General features: G+C 39.0%; 1 protein-coding gene across 1 annotated transcript in view; it reads right to left on the reverse strand.

Annotated features, from left to right (window-relative positions):
• The window catches only part of LOC140739850 (adenomatous polyposis coli protein-like), a 219,621-nt gene that overhangs the window by 177,627 nt on the left and 21,575 nt on the right, over window positions 1-20,419 (reverse strand). The window contains 1 exon segment of the mRNA XM_073068452.1: window positions 3,561-3,612. The gene's annotated coding sequence lies outside the window, so the exon portion shown is untranslated.

The raw sequence follows: 20,419 nt of genomic DNA on the forward strand, positions 1-20,419 counted from the left end.
AATGGTCCCAATATTCTAGAAATTTCTTTTCTCTTCCCTATTCACTCTTGCCACTATTACCTTGGAACTTTTGTTCCTCTTCCTTTCTTATTCAAGGAGGCTACACTGATATAACCTGGTGAAGTATAATGACAATATTTAACATCGGTGTTTAGTTCTAATTTAGCAGCTGTACTGAGTTCTTCTATTCAACCATCCTTAATTCAATAGAAAAATGAAATTTGTTCCCTAACATCATATACATTGTCTTTCCCCAGCTTAGAAACTGAAAGCTGTTAAATTGCTGCTTACAAAAGATTTATTTCTGTGAAGTAGCAGTCACTCTTTATTTTGCCTATGGAATGGCCTGTTCCAAAACATATTTAAGTTTTCAGACATCAACGTGTCAGACAGAGTTTTATACGCAACCCTTCTTCATTCTGACTAATCTCACAAGAGTCTTAAATACAGAAGCATCTACTTTAATGGACATCTTCAGCATTAGGATTGGCATCAACTTGTTAACTGAGAGTTAAAATCATAACTAAAAATTCAGAGATCAACTTAATTTTTGCTTAGTAACCCATGCCTTTGTGACCACTTAACATGATATTTCAAAGCTAGTTCTGACTGGCCTTCAGCCTTGCTCTATAAACAAAGTAATTCCAAACACTTTAAGATAGATAGATAGATAGATACTTTATTCATCCCCATGGGGAAATTCAACTGCCCCATACAATTTCCAATGTCCCATACACTTGTTGTAGCAAAACTAATTACATACAATACTTAACTCAGTAAAAAAAATATGATATGCATCTAAATCACCATCTCAAAAAGCATTAATAATAGCTTTAAAAAGTTCTTAAGTCCTGGCGGTAGAATTGTAAAGCCTAATGGCATTGGGGAGTATTGACCTCTTCATCCTGTCTGAGGAGCATTGCATCGATAGTAACCTGTCGCTGAAACTGCTTCTCTGTCTCTGGATGGTGCTATGTAGAGGATGTTCAGAGTTATCCATAATTGACCATAGCCTACTCAGCGCCCTTCGCTCAGCTACCGATGTTAAACTCTCCAGTACTTTGCCCACAACAGAGCCCGCCTTCCTTACCAGCTTATTAAGACGTGAGGCGTCCCTCTTCTTAATGCTTCCTCCCCAACACGCCACCACAAAGAAGAGGGCGCTCTCCACAACTGACCTATAGAACATCTTCAGCATCTCACTACAGACATTGAATGACGCCAACCTTCTTAGGAAGTACATTCGACTCTGTGCCTTCCTGCACAAGGCATCTGTGTTGGCAGTCCAGTCTAGCTTCTCGTCTAACTGTACTCCCAGATACTTGTAGGTCTTAACCTGCTCCACACATTCTCCATTAATGATCACTGGCTCCATATGAGGCCTAGATCTCCTAAAGTCCACCACCATCTCCTTGGTCTTGGTGATATTGAGACGCAGGTAGTTTGAGTTGCACCATATCACAAAGTCCTGTATCAGTTTCCTATACTCCTCCTCCTGTCCATTCCTGACACACCCCACTATGGCCGTGTCATCAGCGAACTTCTGCACATGGCAGGACTCCGAGTTATATTGGAAGTCTGATGTGTACAGGGTGAACAGGACCGGAGAGAGTACGGTTCCCTGCGGCGCCCCTGTGCTGCTGACCACCGTGTCAGACCTACAGTCTCCCAACCGCACATACTGAGGTCTATCTGTCAAGTAGTCCACTATCCAATCCACCATGTGAGAGTCTACTCCCATCTCCGTTAGTTTGTGCCTTAAGTGTGTGCTTCCAAATTTGTATCCTTCTCATTCAACCATGACCAAGTGACTTACTCTGGCTCCCATTTCAGCATACTTACTATTTTCATATCCCTGCACAAACTTGGCTTTCCCTATTTCTGTAATTTTCTTTAGCACCACTGCAGGGTTCCTTGCTTTCAGCTCTCTTGCATATTCCTGAACCACTGGCATGATGCTTCAGATTCTGGAATTTGCTCCCTAAACCACTATGACGCTCTACATTCTTTCCATAACTACTCTGGCCAGCCTTTTGGTCATCTGTTGTGACAGGGCAAAACCACAATCGGAGGTAATAAATATTTTAACTGAAATCATTTTCCACGACTCTTGAAGTCATATGACATTATGTACAATGATTCAGGTAATAATGCTCATTTTAAGCAATTATGGCTCAACAGACTAGTTTTCAGCATTTTTCATAAAAATGAACAAATCAGTGCCATCAAATGATGGAGACCAACGATAATTTTTAACAAAGTCCTGACATTCCAATCATTAGGTTTTTATTCAGAGTTTTTAAAAACTAGCTTTATTTGTCACATTGTACAGTGAGAGATGCAGTGATAATTGTTCTGGGGGCAACTGCAAGTGTCAACGTGCTTCTGGCACTAACGTAGCATGCCCACAACTTGCTAACCCTAGCTCCAAACAGTAGGTCTTCGGAATGTGCAAGGAAACTGGAGCACCCAGAGGAATCCACATGGTCATTGTTTTTGTTTGACTAAAAGGACAGAATGACAGAGTTGAATTTAATGCACAATACTATTTTACTATTAGCAGCATTGGTCCTTCCCTTCAATAATAGTTTTCTTGTCATGTTTCAGATTACTTAACCATTTTTTTGTTACAAAGGATATGAAAAAGAGTTCTTCTCAGACAGCCCTTTGGGATTGAGACTGATTTGTTGTAGGTCAGTATTTCTTTAAGGTCGAAATCTCCTTTGGTTCACTTGTCAATTTTGATTTGGGGCATATGAGCAGATGATCATTGTGCCCTACTTCTGTGTTAGAATGCAGGTTCAGTAATTCTAAAGATCGAGTATTTGACACACCAGATAAGCTCATTTTTGAGAACAAACTTCCAGCCTTTGTTGGAATTGTAGATTGTTTTCCAGAAGGTGGAATATCCATCACCTCTCCTTGAACAGGCTATTTCTTGTCTGTCATGTCTCATTCAAGACAGATGTAAATATCAAAATGTTTGCATTCGAAGTATGACAACAATGATGTTTAGCTCTGTGGTGGTTTGTACTATCACTGAGGGTCTTGGCATTTTAGCTCCTGAACTTTATATTGCCACAATAGTGGGGGGAAACAAGATCTTGATCCAGTGGCAAGAGAGTTCAAGACAACTAGCGTCAGGCTCTGCTTCGTTAATACACACGTCAACAGGACAGTCTGCATGCTGAGGTACCTGCCAGCAAAACCTATTCCCATAAAATACAGTCAAAAGATTGTGAGAAAACTGATGTAACTGGTCCTGATCAAGTCTCCATTAGGTCCAAGTCTGTAACACTCAAGCTGAAATAAGTTTAATGACTTGGATTTATAAAACAAAACTGACTTCATTTTTCTCTGAATACTGAGATGAAATTGTTCACTAGTCACTGAATGCCAAAATTTCAGCTCACCTGTGAGATAAAAAAGCTGACCTGCATTGTTTTGACCATGTATTGATAGAAATTTAAAAGTACACAAAATAGCATGTCTGAGCTTCCCATCCAAGTTTTATCAACTGTAAAGCAGAAAATGCACATTTCATTGAAAACATTACTCACTGTTTATGAGATCCTTGTGTTCAGCGAGAGTTTTCATGGGATCCAACCAGTACTGTAAAATAAATGGTTAATATGAGAACACATTACTGATGTTCTGTTATGTGGATTCTTACAGAACTTCAATAATACACTCAGAAATATATTATTTGTATACGTGTTCTTCTTTGCAAAATTATTTTACACAAAATAAACATGCTAAAAATAAATTATGTTTTGCTTTTATGACTATTGTACCTCTCATACTAAGTGCCTATGATGCTGTTGCAAGTACGTTTTCCATTCTACCCGTACATTCATGTAATTGTGCATATGATAATAAACTTGAGTAGACATGTTTATAGCAAGAACACATGAAAATCTTTATGTATATCTTTCATAAGTATCCCATACCGTTTGGATTCCAAGCATTTTCAAAATAAAATAAGTTCAATGTCTTGAAAGGGAGAGTGAGTAATTAGCACAATTATTTCCTCCTCCTCCTCGTATCTTTCTTCTAATATCCTTTTATAAACAGCAGTTAAAAGTCTGTTCAAGAATTCATGAGATGGAGTGATTTGGGAAACAAGAGGAGGGGAGAAAGGGAAGCATAAAATAACAGAGAAGGATAGCATTCACGTGCCTGAACATTGAGACCCAACAACCTGGCATTGCGCCTTGAGCTTCAGGAACCTTTACAGTAACATCTCAAGTTTCTTGGTGTTCACCTGACGGAAAATCTCACCTGGTCCCTCAACACCAGTTCCATAACAAAGAAAGTCCAGCAGCGTCTGTATTTTCTGCAAAGGCTGAGGAAAGTCCATCTCCCACCTCCCCCCCCCGCCCCCCCATCCTCATCATATTCTACAGGGGTTGTATTGAGAGCATCCTGAGCAGCTGTATCACTGCCTGGTTCAGAAATTGCACCATCTCGGATCGCAAGACCCTGCAGCGGATAGAGAGGTCAGCTGAGAAGATCATCAGGGTCTCTCTTCCCACCATCATGGACATTTACACTACACGCTGCATCCACAAAGGAAACAGCATTATGAAGGACCCCATGCACCCCTCATACAATCTCTTCTCCCTCCTGCTGTCTGGGAAAAGGCTCCGAAGCATTCGGGCTCTCACGACCAGACTATGTAACAGTTTCTTCCCCCAAGCTATCAAACTCCTCAATACCCGAAGCCTGGACTGACACCTTGCCCTATTATCCTGCTTATTATCTATTGTAATGCCTGCACTGTTTTTGTGCACTTCATGCAGTCCTGTGTAGGTCTGTAGTCTAGTGTAGCTTTCTCTGTGTTGTTTTTTTTAACGTAGTTCAGTCTAGTTTTTGTACTGTGTCATGTAACACCATGGTCCTGAAAAACATTGCCTCATTTTTACTATGCACTGTACCAGCAGTTATGGTCGAAATGACAATAAAAATGACTTGACTTGACGTGACTTGACTTAAAGTTGTTGCCGTAAATCAGCTTTTCTCAAGAGACAAAAAAAAATAAAGTTCATAGATTAGTTTGAAGTTTGACAGTGTTCAACAGTGTTTAAAATTCATAGGCATTGATAGAGAAGGGATGCGCTCAGACTGATGTCTATTTTAATGCAATAAGCATCATGAACAAAGCAGATGAGCTTAGAGTGCGGATCAGTACTTGGAGCTATGATGTTGTGGCCATTACAGAGACTTGGATGGCTCAGGGGCAGGAATGGCTACTTAGAATGCCAGGCTTTAGATGTTTTAGAAAGGACAGGGAGGGAAGCAAAAGAGGTGGGGCGTGGCACTGCTGAACAGAGTTGGCGTCACGGCTGTAGAAAAGGAGGAATTCATGAAAGGATTATCCACTGAGTCTCTGTGGGTGGAAGTTAGAAACAGGAAGACGTCAATAACTCTACTGGGTGTTTTTTTTATATAGACCACCCAGTAGTAAAAGGGACATCAAGGAGCAGACAGGGAGACAGATTCTGGAATGGTGCAGTAATAGCAGGGTTGTCGTGATGGGGAATTTTAACTTCCCCAATATTGATTGGCATCTCTCTAGAGTGAGGGGTTTAGATGGGGTGGAGTTTGTTAGGTGTCAGGTCTCTCCATGGGAGAGGATTTTGGAGATAGTGATCTCAATCCCATCTCATTTACCATAGCATTGAAGAAGGATAGGAACAGACAAGTTGGAAAAGTGTTTAATCTGAGTAAGGGGAAATATGAAGCTATCAGGCAGGAACTTGGAAGCATAAATTGGGAACAGATGTTCTCAGGGGAATGTATGGCAGAAATGTGCAAATATTCAGGGGACATTTGCGTGGCATTCTGTACAGGTACATTCCAATGAGACAGGGAAAGGATGGTAGGGTACAGGAACCATGGTGTTCAAAGGCAGTTGAAAATCTAGCCAAGAAGAAAATAAAAGCTTACAAAAGGTTCAAAGCAGTAGGTAATGTTAGAAATCTGTAAGATTATAAGGCTAGCAGGAAGAAGCTTAAGAATGAAATTAGGAGAGCCAGAAGGGGCCATGAGAAGACCTTGGAGAGCAGGATTAAGAACCTCCCCCCCTCCCCCCCAAGGCATTCTACAAGTATGTGAAGACCAAGAGGATAAGAAGTGAGAGATTAGGAGTAACCAAGTTTAACAGTGGAAAAGCGTGTACGGAATCGGAGGAGGTAGCAGAGGTACTTAATGAATACTTCAGTATTCACTACAGGAAACGATCTTAGCGATTGTAGTGATGACTTATAGTGGATTGAAAAGCTTGAGCATATAGACTTTAAGAAATAGGATATTCTGGAGCTCTTGGGAAGCATCAAGTTGGATAAAACACTGGGACCAGACAAGATATACCCCAGGCTACTGTGGGAAGCAAGGGAGGAGATTGCTAGCCTCTGGCGATGACCTTTGCATCATCAATGGGGACAGGAGAGGTTCCAGAGGATTGGAGGGTTGCAGATGTTGTTCCCTTACTCAGGAAAGGGAGTAGAGATAGCCCAGGAAACTATAGACTTGTGAGTCTTACTTCAGTGGTTGGTAAGTTGATGGAGAAGATCTTGAGAGGCAGAATTTATGAACATTTGGAAAGGCATAATATGATTCGGAATAGTCAGCATGGCTTTGTCAAAGGCAGGTTGTGCCTTACAAGCCTGATTGAATTTTTTGAGGATGATTGATGAAGGTAGATTGTGGTGTATATGGATTTCAGCAAGGCATTTGATAAGGTACCCCATGCAAGGCTTATTGAGAAAGTGAGGAGGAATGGGATCTAAGGGGACCTTGCTTTGTGGATGCACAACTGGCTTGCACACAGAGGCAAAGAGTAGTTGCAGACGGGTCATATTCTGAATGGAGGTTGGTGACCAGTGGTGTTTCTCAGGGATCTGTTCTGGGACCCCTTCTTTTCGTGATTTTTGTAAATGACCTGGATGAGAAAGTGGAGGGATGGGTTAGTAAATTTGCTGATGACACAAAGGATGGGGGGTGTTGTGGATAGTGTGGAGGGCTGTCAGAGGTTACAGCGGGACACTGACAGGATGTAAAACTGGGCTGAGAAGTGGCAGATGGAGTTCCTCACAGATAAGTGTGAGGTAGTTCATTTTGGTAGTTCAAATATGATGGCAGAATATAGCATTAATGGTAAGACTCTTGGCAGTGTGGAGGATCAGAGGGATCTTGGGGTCCGAGTCGATAGGACACTCAAAGCTGCTGCGCAGGTTGACTCTGTGGTTAAGAAGGCATATGGTGCATTGGCCTTCATCAACAGTGGGATTGAGTTCAAGAGCTATGAGGCAATGTTACTGCTATATAGGACCCTGGTCAGACCCCACTTGGAGTACTGTGCTCAGTTCTGGTCACCTCACTACAGGAAGCATGTGGAAACCATAGAAAGGGTGCAAAGGAGATTTACAAGGATGTTGCTTGGATCAGGGAGCATGCCTTATGAGAATAGGTTGAGCGAACTTGGCCTTTTCACCTTGGAGCGGCGGAGGATGAGAGGTGCCCTGATAGAGGTGTATAAGATGATGAGAGGCATTGATCGTGTGGATAGTCAGAGGCTTTTTCCCAGGGCTGAAATGGCTAACACGAGAGGACACAGTTTTAAGATGCTTGGAAACAGGTACAGAGGAGATGTCAGGGGTAAATTTTTTTTTAAAAACACAAAGAGTGGTGTGTGTGTGGAATGGGCTGCCAGCGACGGTGGTGGAAGCGGATATGATAGGGTCTTTCAAGAGACTCCTGGATAGGTAACATGGAGCTTAGAAAAATAGAGAGCTATGTGTAATCCAAGGTAAATTCTAAAGTAAGCACATGTTTGGCACAGCGTTGTGGGCCGAAGGGCCTGTATTGTGCTGTAGGTTTTTTATGTTCTATGCTTCTAAGTTTGCAAATACGCTTTTGCATTATATCTTCATGACTTACAGCCAGAAGAAAATAAAGTTAACATCTTCTTAGGCATAACATTGGTGGTAAACGGTGAGCTGCTTCCAGTCCAGTCACGTGAGTTCTCAGAAGAGGCTAATTTGGGACTTGCAGACTTTACCACAAGTGAGATGGTGGATAGATGGGAAGTTTGTAAGGTAATGTACTTCTGCCATTTATGCTGAATTATCTCTGTGCTCTAATGAATGGATTCAAGGAGGTCAATTGTGTCCAAAATGCTCCTTTTCCATTTTGAGCTGTCAGAGTCGTAAAGTTTTACCGCACGTAAACAGGACCTTTGGCGCACCACATCCACACCAACCTTTCTGCCTATTTATACCAATCCCCTTTCCCTACATTATCCTATACCTTGTCTATGCAAGTGTCTGTCCAAATGCTTCTCAAATGTAGTAATTGGATCTGACTCCACATCCTCTGACAGCAAGCTGCAGATAAAAAACAGCCTCTATTGAAAAAAAGACCTAGACCTTTCCCCCCAATCCCCCCAAATCCTTTGCATATTTTCTTTCAGCTTAACATTATAAATTTCTGTTCTTACAATCATGGGAAAAATAATTTGACTATCTGCCCTATCAGTACCTCTCATTATTTTACCTCTTTTAGTTTCCCTTTATTCCAGATAAACCAAGGCTAGCTGAACCAATCTCTTTCCATAGCTAAAGACCTCCAATCAAGAAAACATACATGTGAATCTCTTTTGTATTCTCTGAGTCCAAACACATCCTTCCTTTAGTGTACAAAGAACACCAGGCGTGGCCGAAACAACATTTTATAAAGCTTATGCTGAATCCTCTTCTGCTCATCCTCTCACATTCTATACTACATCACAATCAGTTTTCACATCAATTACAAATTTACTAATCATACTTCCAACATCCATATACAAATCATTTATTTCACATACAAAACAATCTTGGCACTGATCCTTGCAGAATACTTCTAATCAAATTCTTCCAATTAGAAATCAGACATCTGCAGCATGGATTCAGCAAAGGCAAACTTTGTCAAACTTACTGGAGTTCTTTGAGGATATAATGAGCACAGTGGATAAAGGGGACAGATGGACATTATTTACTTGGATTTCCAGAAGGCGTTCGATAAGGTGTCGCATAAAAGACTTATCCATAAGATAACGATGCATAGGGTTGCGGGTTTACTCTTCATGTATTTGAAGGATGCAAGTAATAAAGTCAATTCCAATTCAATTTGATGTATTAGCATGGATAGAGGATTGGTTAACTAATAGAAAGCACAGAGTTGTGATAAATGGGTGTTTCTCTGGTTGGCAATCAGTGGTGAGCCACGTGCTGCAGGGGTCAGTCCCGGGCCTGCCAACTATTCACGATATACTTAATGATCTGAAAGAGGGGACTGAGTGTAGTGTATCTAAGTTTGCTGCTGATACTAAATTAAGTGGAAAAGTAAATTGTGCAGAAGCTATGGAGAGTCTGCAGAGAGATATAGATAGGTGAAGTGTGTGGGCAAGGGTCTGGTAGATGGAATACAATGTTGGTAAATGCAAGGTCATCCACTTTGGAAGGAAAATTGGAAGAGGAGATTATTATTTGAATGGTAAAAAGCTGGCTGCAGCATGCTGCTGTGCAGAGCTACTTGGGAGTTCTTGTGTATGAATCACAAAAGATCGGTTTGCAGGTGCAGCAAGCTATCAAGAAGCCAAATGGGATGTTGGCCTTCATTGATAGAAGGATTAAATTTAAGAGCAAGAAGATTATGTTGCAACTGTACAGGGTACTGGCGAGACTGCACCTGGAATACTGCATGCAGTTCTGGTCTCCTTACTTGAAGGAAATACTGGCTTTGGAGGCGGTGAAGAGGAAGTTCACCGGGTTGATTCCAGAGATGAGCATTTAAACTATGAGGAGAGATTGAGTCACCTAGGACTGTACTCACTGGAATTCAGAAGAAAGAAAGAAGATCTTTTAGAAACATACAAAATTATGAAAGGGATAGATAAGAGAAAGGCAGGAAAGTTGTTTCCACTGGTTGGTGAGACTAGAACTAAGGGATATACGCTCAAGATTCAGGGACCAGACTTAGGACGGAGATGAGGAGGAACTGCTTTTCCCTGAAGGGTGGGGAATCTATGGAATTCTCAGCCCAATGAAGCAGTGGAGGCTACTTTAGTAAATATATTTAAGACAAGGTTGGATAGATTTTTGCATAGTAAGGGAATTAAGGGTTATGGGGGAAAGGCAGGTAGGTGGAGATAAGTCTATGGCCAGATCACCCATGATCTTACTGAATGTTGGAGCAGTCTCAATGAGCTAGATGGCCTACTCCTGCTCCTGTTTCTTATGTTATGTTCTTACAAAAAAAAATCCTTCCAATCCATCTTCTTCTTCCTACACCAAGCCAATTTAGGATTTGAAATTAGGGTTAGTTCAGCTGCTAAACTACTGTATCAGCACTGTTATATTTGGCTAGTCACTTAACCTCTCTAATGTCTCTTTAGAACTCACTTCTAATTCTCTTAGAGCTTACTTTGCTATCGAGTTTTGTGCCATTAGTAAACTTGAATGCAATAGAGTTGACCCCTATATCTAAATCAATGATACAGATTAAAAATCCCTAAGGCTCATACACTGATCCTTACAATATTTAACTACTTACTAACTTGAAAAAAGCAGCAATCCCTAACCAATTTTCAGTCCATGCTGACATCACAAATCCATGAACATCAATTCCCTATAACAAATACGTATGACATCTAATTTCTTGTTTTTAATTACATTACTTTATTACTTTATTGTCGCCAAACAATTGATACGAGAGCGTACAATCATCACAGCGATATTTGATTCTGCACTTTGCGCTCCCTGGAGTACAAAACGATAGTAAATATAATAAAAATTTAATTTATAAATCATAAATAGAAGATAGAAAAGGGAAAACGTATAGTGCAAAAAAAAAACCGAGAGGCAGGTCTGGATATTTGGAGGGTATGGCCCAGATCCGGGTCAGGATCCGTTCAGCAGTCTAATCACAGTTGGAAAGAAGCTGTTCCCAAATCTGGCCGTACGAGTCTTCAAGCTCCTGAACCTTCTCCCAGAGGGAAGAGGGACAAAAAGTGTGTTGGCTGGGTGGGTCGTGTCCTTGATTATCCTGGCAGCACTGCTCCAATAGCGTACAGTGTAAAGTGAGTCCAAGGACGGAAGATTGGTTTGTGTGATGTGCCTGGCCGTGTTCATGATCTTCTGCAGCTTCTTCCAGTCTTGGACAGGACAACTTCCATACCAGGTTGTGATGCACCATAGAAGATTGCTTTCTACAGTGCATCTATAAAAATTAGTGAGGGTTTTAGGGGACAGGCCAAATTAATTTAGCTTTCTCAGGAAGTAAAGGCGCTGGTGGGCCTTCTTGGCAGTGGACTCTGATTGGTTGGACCAAGTCAGGTCATTTGTGATATTGACCCCGAGGAACTTAAAGCTTTTGACCTGTTCCACCTTCACACCATCGATGTAGATGGGGTTGTGCGGTCCACTACTCCACATGACATGCAATGACTCCTTTCAAAAATGACAAAAAATGACACTTCTGATTTTTTTTCTAAATTTAAACATGACATAGTTTGGGAAAACCATTGAATTGTAGTAGAAGGGTTGGTCTCTCCTATTCAATAAAATGGATCTTCTGGCCATTAATGTAACAAATGCGATTATCCGACAAGCTGAAGAGGATAAAGATCTATGTTCTGTCATTGGCAAACCAAAAATTGCTGTAATAGGATGGGGTTGTAAGTCAAAGCGTAAGACTGTTGAAATAATATCAAAAATATCTTTCCAGAATTTTTCCGAGAGGACAAGACCAGAACATATGAGTCAAAGAAGCCACCTCAGAGTGACATCTGTCACAAATAGGGTTTATATGGGAATAAAAACTAGCTAGTTTATCTTTAGACATGTGGGCCCTATACACTACCTTAAATTGTATCAGCGTATGTTTAGCACATATAGAGGAAGAGCTAACTAATTGAAAATTTTTTTCCCATTTCTCTAAAGGTAGGCGAAGTTGAAGTTCCCTTTCCCATTCATTTTAAATTTTATTAGTTATATCTGGCTGTAATTTCATAATTATATCATAAATAGTTGCTATTAATCCCTTCTGAAAAGGATTTAAACCTAAAATTTTTATCCATGATATCAGTAGGGTGTGAAATCAGAAAGGTAGGCAGCTTGGTATTTAAAAAGCTTCTTATTTGTAAATATCTAAAAAAAAAAGGGGGATCTGGGCAAATTATATTTATTAGATAACTGTTCAAAAGACATAAAACAGTTATTCAGAAATAAGTCACAGAAACATGTTATACCTTTCATTTTCCATAAAAAAAGGCTTGATCCATAACCGAGGGTTGAAAAAAATTAGATATAATAGGGCTTGATAATATAAATTTGTTCAAACCAAAAAATTTACGAAATTGGAACCATATTCGTAATGTATGTTTAATTATTGGATTAACCATTTATTTATTCAATTTAGATAATACAAAAGGAAGTGAAGTTCCTGAAGTGGAAACCAAGGAGAACCCTTGTACAGAGTAAACTTCAAGGTTTACCCACTGTGGACTTGGAATTATATCCCAATCTTGTGTCCAAAATATTAAATATTGAATATTAATTGCCCAGTAATAGAATTTTAGATTCGGCAATGCTAAACCACCATCTTTCTTGGACTTCTGTAAATATTGTTTACTTAACCTGGGATTTTTATTCTGCCATATACAAGAGGAAATTTTAGAATCAATAGTATCAAAAAAAAGATTTAGGAATAAAAATTGGTATCGCTTGGAGTAGATACAAAAATTTAGGTAGACTAATCATTTTAATAGCATTGATTCGGCCAATCAATGATAGAGACAATGGGGACCATTTAGTAGTCAGTTGTTAAACCTGACTAATTAACTGTAAAAGATTGAGCTTGAATAAGTCCTTATGTCTCTTAGCAATTTTAACCCCCAAATAAGTAAAATAGTCAGTAATCAATCTGAATGGTGAACATCTATAAATGGGAACCTGCATATTTAATGGAAAAAGTTCACTCTTACCAAGATTCAATTTGTAACCAGAAAAACTGCTAAACTGAGCAAGCAAAGATAATACTGCCTGAATGGATTTCTCAGGGTTAGAAACATATAATAGTAAATAATATGCATATAGCGATAATTTATGTATCTCATTCCCACGGGTAATACCAAATATATTAGGAGAGTCACGAATAGCAATAGCTAACGGTTCCAGGGCAATATCGAATAATAATGGACTAAGAGGGCAAACCTGCCTAATACCACGGAATAACTGAAAAAAGGGAGATCTTTGATTATTAGTAAATACCGAAGCCAAAGGAGTAAGGTATATCAATTTAATCCAAGATATAAATATCAGACGGAAATTAAATTTCTCAAGCGTTTTAAACAAATATGTCCATTCAACTCTATCAAAGGCTTTCTCAGTGTCCAGTGAAATGACGCATTCTGGAGTTCTAGGTGAAGTAGTATAAACAATATTCATTAATCTCCTAATATTAAATGAGTAACGATTTATAATAAATCCAGTCTGATCAACAGAAATAATTTGAGGCAAAAATTCTCCAATCTCGTTGCCACTATTTTAGAAAAAATCTTAGAATCCACATTCAGCAAAGATATAGGCCTATAAGATGCACATTCAGTAGGATTCTTATCTTTTTTAAGAATTAGGGAAATAGAAGCTTGATAAAAAGATTGTGGTAGTTTATCTATAGATACTGCATCCCTAAAGATTCTACATAATCAAGGAGTAAGTATAGTGGAGAAAATTTTTTAAAATTCTACTGTATAACCATCTGGGCCAGGTGCTTTACCTGAATTCATCGAAGAAATAGCATTTTTTATTTCTTCTACCATAATAGGTCCATCTAGTTTTAAACGTTCATTGGATGATAATTTTGGAATATTCAATTTCTTTAAAAATTCATGCATTATAGTGGAATCATCAGGAAATTCTGATTGGTATAGAGGTATAGAATTCTTGAAAGGATTTACTTATCTCATCATGATCGACCGTCAGAGTACTGTCTTTTTTACGAATTTTAACAACCTGGCGTTTAACCAAAGCCGATTTCAATTGATTAGCCAATAGTTTCCTAGTTTTATCACCATGTATATAGAATTGACTCTTAGTTTTAATTAATTGGATTTCAATCGAAGATGATAATAATAGACTATGTTCCATTTGAAGTTCGACTCTCTCTTTATAAAGCTCCTGATTAGGAGCAATAGAATATTTCTTGTCAATTTGTTTGATCTTGTCAACCAACTTAAGTATTTCATTATTAGTCCGCTTTTTCAATCCAGCAGAATATGAAATAATTTGTCCACGAATATATGCTTTAAAAGTATCCCATAGTACCCCGCTGGAAATTCCCTCCGTAAAATTCATTGTAAAGAAAACAACAAAGAAATCTGTTCCTCAATAAAATTTACAAAGTCCAAGTCCTGAAGCAAAGTGGTATCAAATACAATAGGGTCTTTTAAGAGACTCTTAGATAGGTACTTAGTTTGGAAAAATGCAGTAGGAAAATTCTAGGCAGTCTCTAGAGTGGGTTACATGGTCGGCACAACTTTGTAGGCCAAAGGGCCTGTAATGTGCTGTAGATTTCTATGTTCTAAAGTCTAATACTAGAAGATGTATCCATTGACTTAATAGTTAGTTTCAACGGCACATGATCGGAGACATCAATGGAGTCATATTTGCAGTCAATAACAAGTGGAATTAATCGAGAGTCAATAAGAAAATAATCAATTCTGGAATAATGATGATATACATGTGAAAAAAAAAGAAAACTCTTTCTCGTTGGGGTGTAAGAAACTCCAAATTTCTGAAATTCCAGAGTCACCCATAAAAGAGTTAACAAAAATAGCCGATTTGTTCGGAAGTACTTGATTGGACATAGATCTATCCATCAAAGGATTTAAACAACAGTTAAAATCTCCGCTCATAATCAACATATAATCATTTAAGTTAACCACCTTTTGCCTTCTTTGGGCAAGCCAAATCTGGATCCCATGCCTTCATACTTTCTGAATGAGCCTTGCACAGGGAAGCTTATCAAATGACTAACTGAAATCTATATACACTACCTTCATCAATGTATTTTCTTATATCCTCAAAGAATTCAATCAGGCTCGTAAGGCACGACCTGCCCTTGACGAAGCCATGCTGACTATCCCTATCCAGGTTACGTCTCTCCAAATGCTAATAAATCCTGCCTCTCAGGATCTTCTCCAACAACTTAAGTAAGAGTCACTAATCTATAATTTCTTATCATCTCTACTCCCTTTCTTGAACAAGGCAACAATGTTTGCAACCTTCCACTCCTCCGGTACTTCTCCCATCCCTATCAATGATGCAAAGATCATTGCCAAAGACTCAGCAATCTCCTCCCTCATTTCTCAGAATAGCCTGGGGAAAACCTTGTCTGTTCCCAGCGACCTAACTAACTTAATGCTTTTCAAAAGCTCCAGCACATCCTCTTTCTTAATGTCTATCTGCTCAAGTGTTTCAGTCTGCTGTAAGTCATCCCCACAATTGCCAAGGTCCTTTTCCCTGGTGAATACTGAAGCAAAGTATTCATTAAGTACCTCTGCTACCTCCTCTGACTCTATGTACACATTTCCACTGTCACACCTGTTTGGTCCTATTCTGACACGGCTCAATCTCTTCTACCTAACCAGTGTTCCCTGAAAGCAGCAGCAGTGATCAATAAAACAGTCAAACTAAGGCATAATGGATATACAGTATGCTTTTCTGGGCTGGAAATAGAATAAAGGAGCAGGGAGATTACAATACAGATATAAAATAATAATTAGGCTATAGCTGGATACTGTGTGTAGATATGGTTGCCACACTATCGGAAAAATATATTTATACTGGAGACACTGGAGACAATGATTCTGCTATCACAGAGACTGGAGAAACTAAGATTGCATTTCTTGGAATGGTGTAAGCTGGAGGAGGACATGCCTAATGTATGCAATATTTTAACAATCATATACTCGTTAGATAGTGAGAATATTTTTCCTGAGCAAAAGAATCTATAATGAGAGAACTTAGGTGTAAGGTAAAGGATAGGAATACCAGACACAAGGAGGTGGACCAGGACACATAGGTCCCACAACACCAGGTTCAGGAACAGTTACTACCCCTCAATCATCAGGCTCCTGAACCATCATGGACTACTTCACTCACGCCAACACTGAAATGATTCCACAATCACTTTCAAGGACTCTGCAACTAATTCTCAATATTTATTACTTTCTTTTTCTTTTTGTACTTGCATAATTTGTTGTCATCTGTACAATGGTTGTTTGTCTTTCTTTATTTGCATGTAGTTTTTCATTGATTGTATTTCTTTGTATTTACTGTGAATGCCCACAAGAAAGTGAATCTCAGGGTTGTATATGGTGACATATAATACATATACTTCGATAATAAATTTACTTTGAACTTTGAAATAGCAGATGGAGTTTACTCTAAAGAAGCAGGAGATATTCCACTTTGATAGATCAAATACAGGAACAAAATATACGGTGAATGGCAGGAGCTTTTAGGAGCATTGATGCACAGGGGGAACTTAGTGTGCATCTTCAGGCCAGCAGATTAAACAAGTATTGAGTTATATGATACTGAGATATAAGGGCAGCTCATAACCTCCAAATTTGTGACAACTATCAAAAAGGACACACACAAAATGCTGGAGAAACTCAGCAGGCCAGGCAGCATCAATGGAAAAATGCACCTGCTGAAGGGTCTCGGCCCGAAACGTCAACTGTACTGTTTTTCCATAGATGCTACCTGGCCTGCTGAGTTCCATCATTTTGTTTGTGTTCCTTGAATACATTTAGAATATTACGGAAATATTAAATATACAACAGCTAAGTACGTAATTGATATTCTTAAATAGTTGTTAACTTGTATAGCTTTTTCACTTTTTGATGGGAAGCAACAGAGCATACATGAGGATTACTGAATGTTTAAAGAATTGTCTGCACTAGGTTGTATGACTTGACACATTGCTGTTGACACAAAACAGCCTATGTTGAAGACAAAGCTCCAAGTACATTTATTGCCAATTTACAGTATACCATATACAATCTTGAGACTCATCTTCTTACAGGCAGCCACAAAGAAACACAACAGAATCCACTAAAAACCTACACAGCAAAGACTGTCAAACATTCCACGTGCAAAAAAAATAACGAATCATGCAAGCAATAAATAAGTAAATAAATAATATGCAGTATACGAACCACGGAGTCCCCAAAAGTGAGTTCACAGCCACAGAGCCAGTTCAGCACTAAAGCAAGTGAAGTCTCAGCTGAACATCAAACAGTACCTCTACCTGTCAATTGCTTTTTATAAGCAGAACTAAAGGCAGTACCGTAGATTCCGGATTTTAAGCCGCTACTTTTTTCCCACATTTTGAACAGCTTTGAACTTTGCGGCCAATAATCCGAAGCGGCTAATGCATGATTTTTTTCATGCCGCCTCGTAAACATTTTGCCTCATAACAGTAGACCAATAAAATTGATGAGTAGTTCACAGAGGTCCAATGAAATTGTACGATAAATCAAGCGCACTTTCACAATTAAATTATTGTAAATCAGTCATTTGTACTCACCCTCATCAACATGGAAAACACTCGAAGCATTGTGCTGCCTACTTAGTTTAAACTATATTTGTTTTCTGTACTACATCGCGGGATGCTATGACGTCACACCCGGTTTTGCGGTGTCTTGTGGGAAAATGCCGGTTTGCGATGAAACGGGACGGAGGGAGGGAGCGCATTACGCGAGCGGCTTTGGATCTGAGCGAAAACGCTGCTTTTAAGTTAAAGGTGATCAATAACTTTTCCTGGTAGGCTGCAATATATATATTTTTTTACCAGTCGTTAGGAGATATTGGAATGTTGTTCAGTAAAGAAGTATACGCCACGTATATTTAAAAGTAGCCGCGTACGGGCACGGTTCGAAAAAAAGCATTTGCAATATGTATTTGTTTTTGTTACCATATGGATTTAATTAAAAGTTAAAAAAATCCTCACGTGTAATATCTTTCTGTGTAAATATCTCATATTACAACGTGGGACACCTGCGGCCGAAAATCCGGTGCGGCCTAAAATCCGGTGCGGCCTAAAATCCGATGCGGCCTTTACAATTAAAAAATTGATTTTATTTCTAAAATTAGAGCCAGCGGCTTTTAATCAGGTGCGCTCTGTAGTCCGGAATCTACGGTACTTTAAATTTTAATAAAATGATATGTTATTTTAAAAAATGCAGTAGCACACCAATAATGAACTTAGATTTCATATCGCTTCATCCAATTGGGAGAAAAGATTATGATAAAATCCATGGTGAAATCTAAAGAAAATTAAGTTCCATTGTTTGAAAAGATACCTCATCATAGTAAACTATTAACATGGTGTCAGCAAAGGCATGCGAAGTATGCTTACCCAGCTATGTTGTGGGGAGCTGGGGGGAGGGATCAGTGTTTATTCTGCACATTCTCAAATCCTAAGGTCAGTACGAAGAACAAACAAATATTTCACGATCCAAGACTTATGGTTATTTCAAATACCAATGTAGAAAACGTTAATCTTTAAATCCTGTGAATCAAATTAGTAACTTTCACAATTCAATTTTTTTTAATTTGAAAGGAGGAAGGGTAAAGGGAGAAGGAAACACGACTGCTGACTCTATGGTTACAGCTATTTAACAATAACTTATTTATTCACTTAAAGGCTAAGGCTTATGAACAGAAAGTACAGCTGGAATGTGGGGAGGGAGGCAGAAAGAAACACACTACCATGTTTAAGAGTCCCTAAAGCTAATTACATTAAAATATTTTATTTCTCCTACTTACATTGGGACACACCACCTCGCTAAAAAGACAAGCCTATTCAAAATGAGGTTAGTAAAACCAAAATTTTGATAGTAGAGAATCAGCACAAGACTCTTGTGCCCCAATACCTTACAAAAATAAAAAGATGTGTTCCAACAGCTCGTCCAGAAGCTGAAACTTAAGCTTACATTTCACTCATCCTTTCCTGCAATCTCACAAACATGCACTTTGCAGATCAAACTTGCAAATTATCTTATTCCTACATTTCAGCATAGGGATTAGGATTGCATTGCAGCATCAATTTTGCGCTAACATTTTTAATTGAATCAGCTCATCAGATTTTCAACCCACAAAATTTAAACATAAATTGTTTTACACCTTTGTTGTTCTTTAATATCACTTGACAATATTTAAGTTTTGACCTGAAAACTAAAAGATTTCCAACTTGTTACCAAGTACAAATATGTTACTACAGATTACCTTGAGATACATTTTATTGCAGGCATTTACAGAGAACAAATACAATAGAATTTTACAAAAAATTATACATAAACAGAGAAGACAGATAAACAGCCAATGTACAAAAGGCAAACTGTGCAAATAAAAAATGATACTCAAAACATGAATTGCAGAGAGTCATTGATAGCGAGTCTGTAGATCATAAAATCAGTTTGGAGTAGTGATGAATAAAGAAGTATCCAAGGCAGTTCAGGAGCCTGACGCTTGTAGGGTAATAACTTTTCCTAAACCTGGTCGTCTGATACTCAAAAGTTCTGTACTGCCTGCTCGATGGTAGCAAAGAGAACAGGGCATGGCCTAGATGACAGGAATCTTTGATGATGGTGGGGAAGGCTTTGCCTGTGATGGACTGTTGAAACATTCCTGATAATCTGCTATGTAACTGTGCTCATAAATAAAGGTCAAGTACCCCGATCCAAAATGCTTTGGGATGGAAGTGTTCCGGATTTTGGAATATATAATGATATTGCTTGGGATCGCCATCAATTCTGACTCTGAATTTATGTGCTACCGGTAAGCAGTCTTTGTCTTGCACTTGCTCATCACACACATATACTGATACAGCCATTCAGCATGTTAGATTTTCATCAGCAATCATCTTGGCAAATTCAATGAATTTCTCACAAAACACACAAAATGCTGGTGGAAAGCAGCAGGCCAGACAGCATCAATAGGAAGAAGTACAGTTAACGTTTCGGGCCGAGACCCTTCGTCAGGACTAATTGAAAGAAGAGATAGTAAGAGATATGAAAGTGGGAGGGGGAGGGGGAGAACCGAAATGATAGGAGACAACGGGAGGGGGAAGGAAGAAGCTAAGAACGGGAAAGTTGATTGGCAAAAGGGATACAGAGCTGGAGAAGGGGGAGGATCAAGGAATTTCTCGGCTGCTTCACGATCAGATGCTTTATCACCACAAATCTTCTTTTAAAAATGTCATGTTGTGCCTTTTCTTAAATTTCTGCAACCAGCCTGATGAATATTCACAGTTTCCTTCGATCTCAACTCATCATGATAGATCTTTGCTTGTTTCATGATCGGCATAC

This window comes from Hemitrygon akajei, chromosome 2 (assembly GCF_048418815.1).
Source record: "Hemitrygon akajei chromosome 2, sHemAka1.3, whole genome shotgun sequence".
Classification (NCBI taxonomy): Eukaryota; Metazoa; Chordata; class Chondrichthyes; order Myliobatiformes; family Dasyatidae; genus Hemitrygon; species Hemitrygon akajei.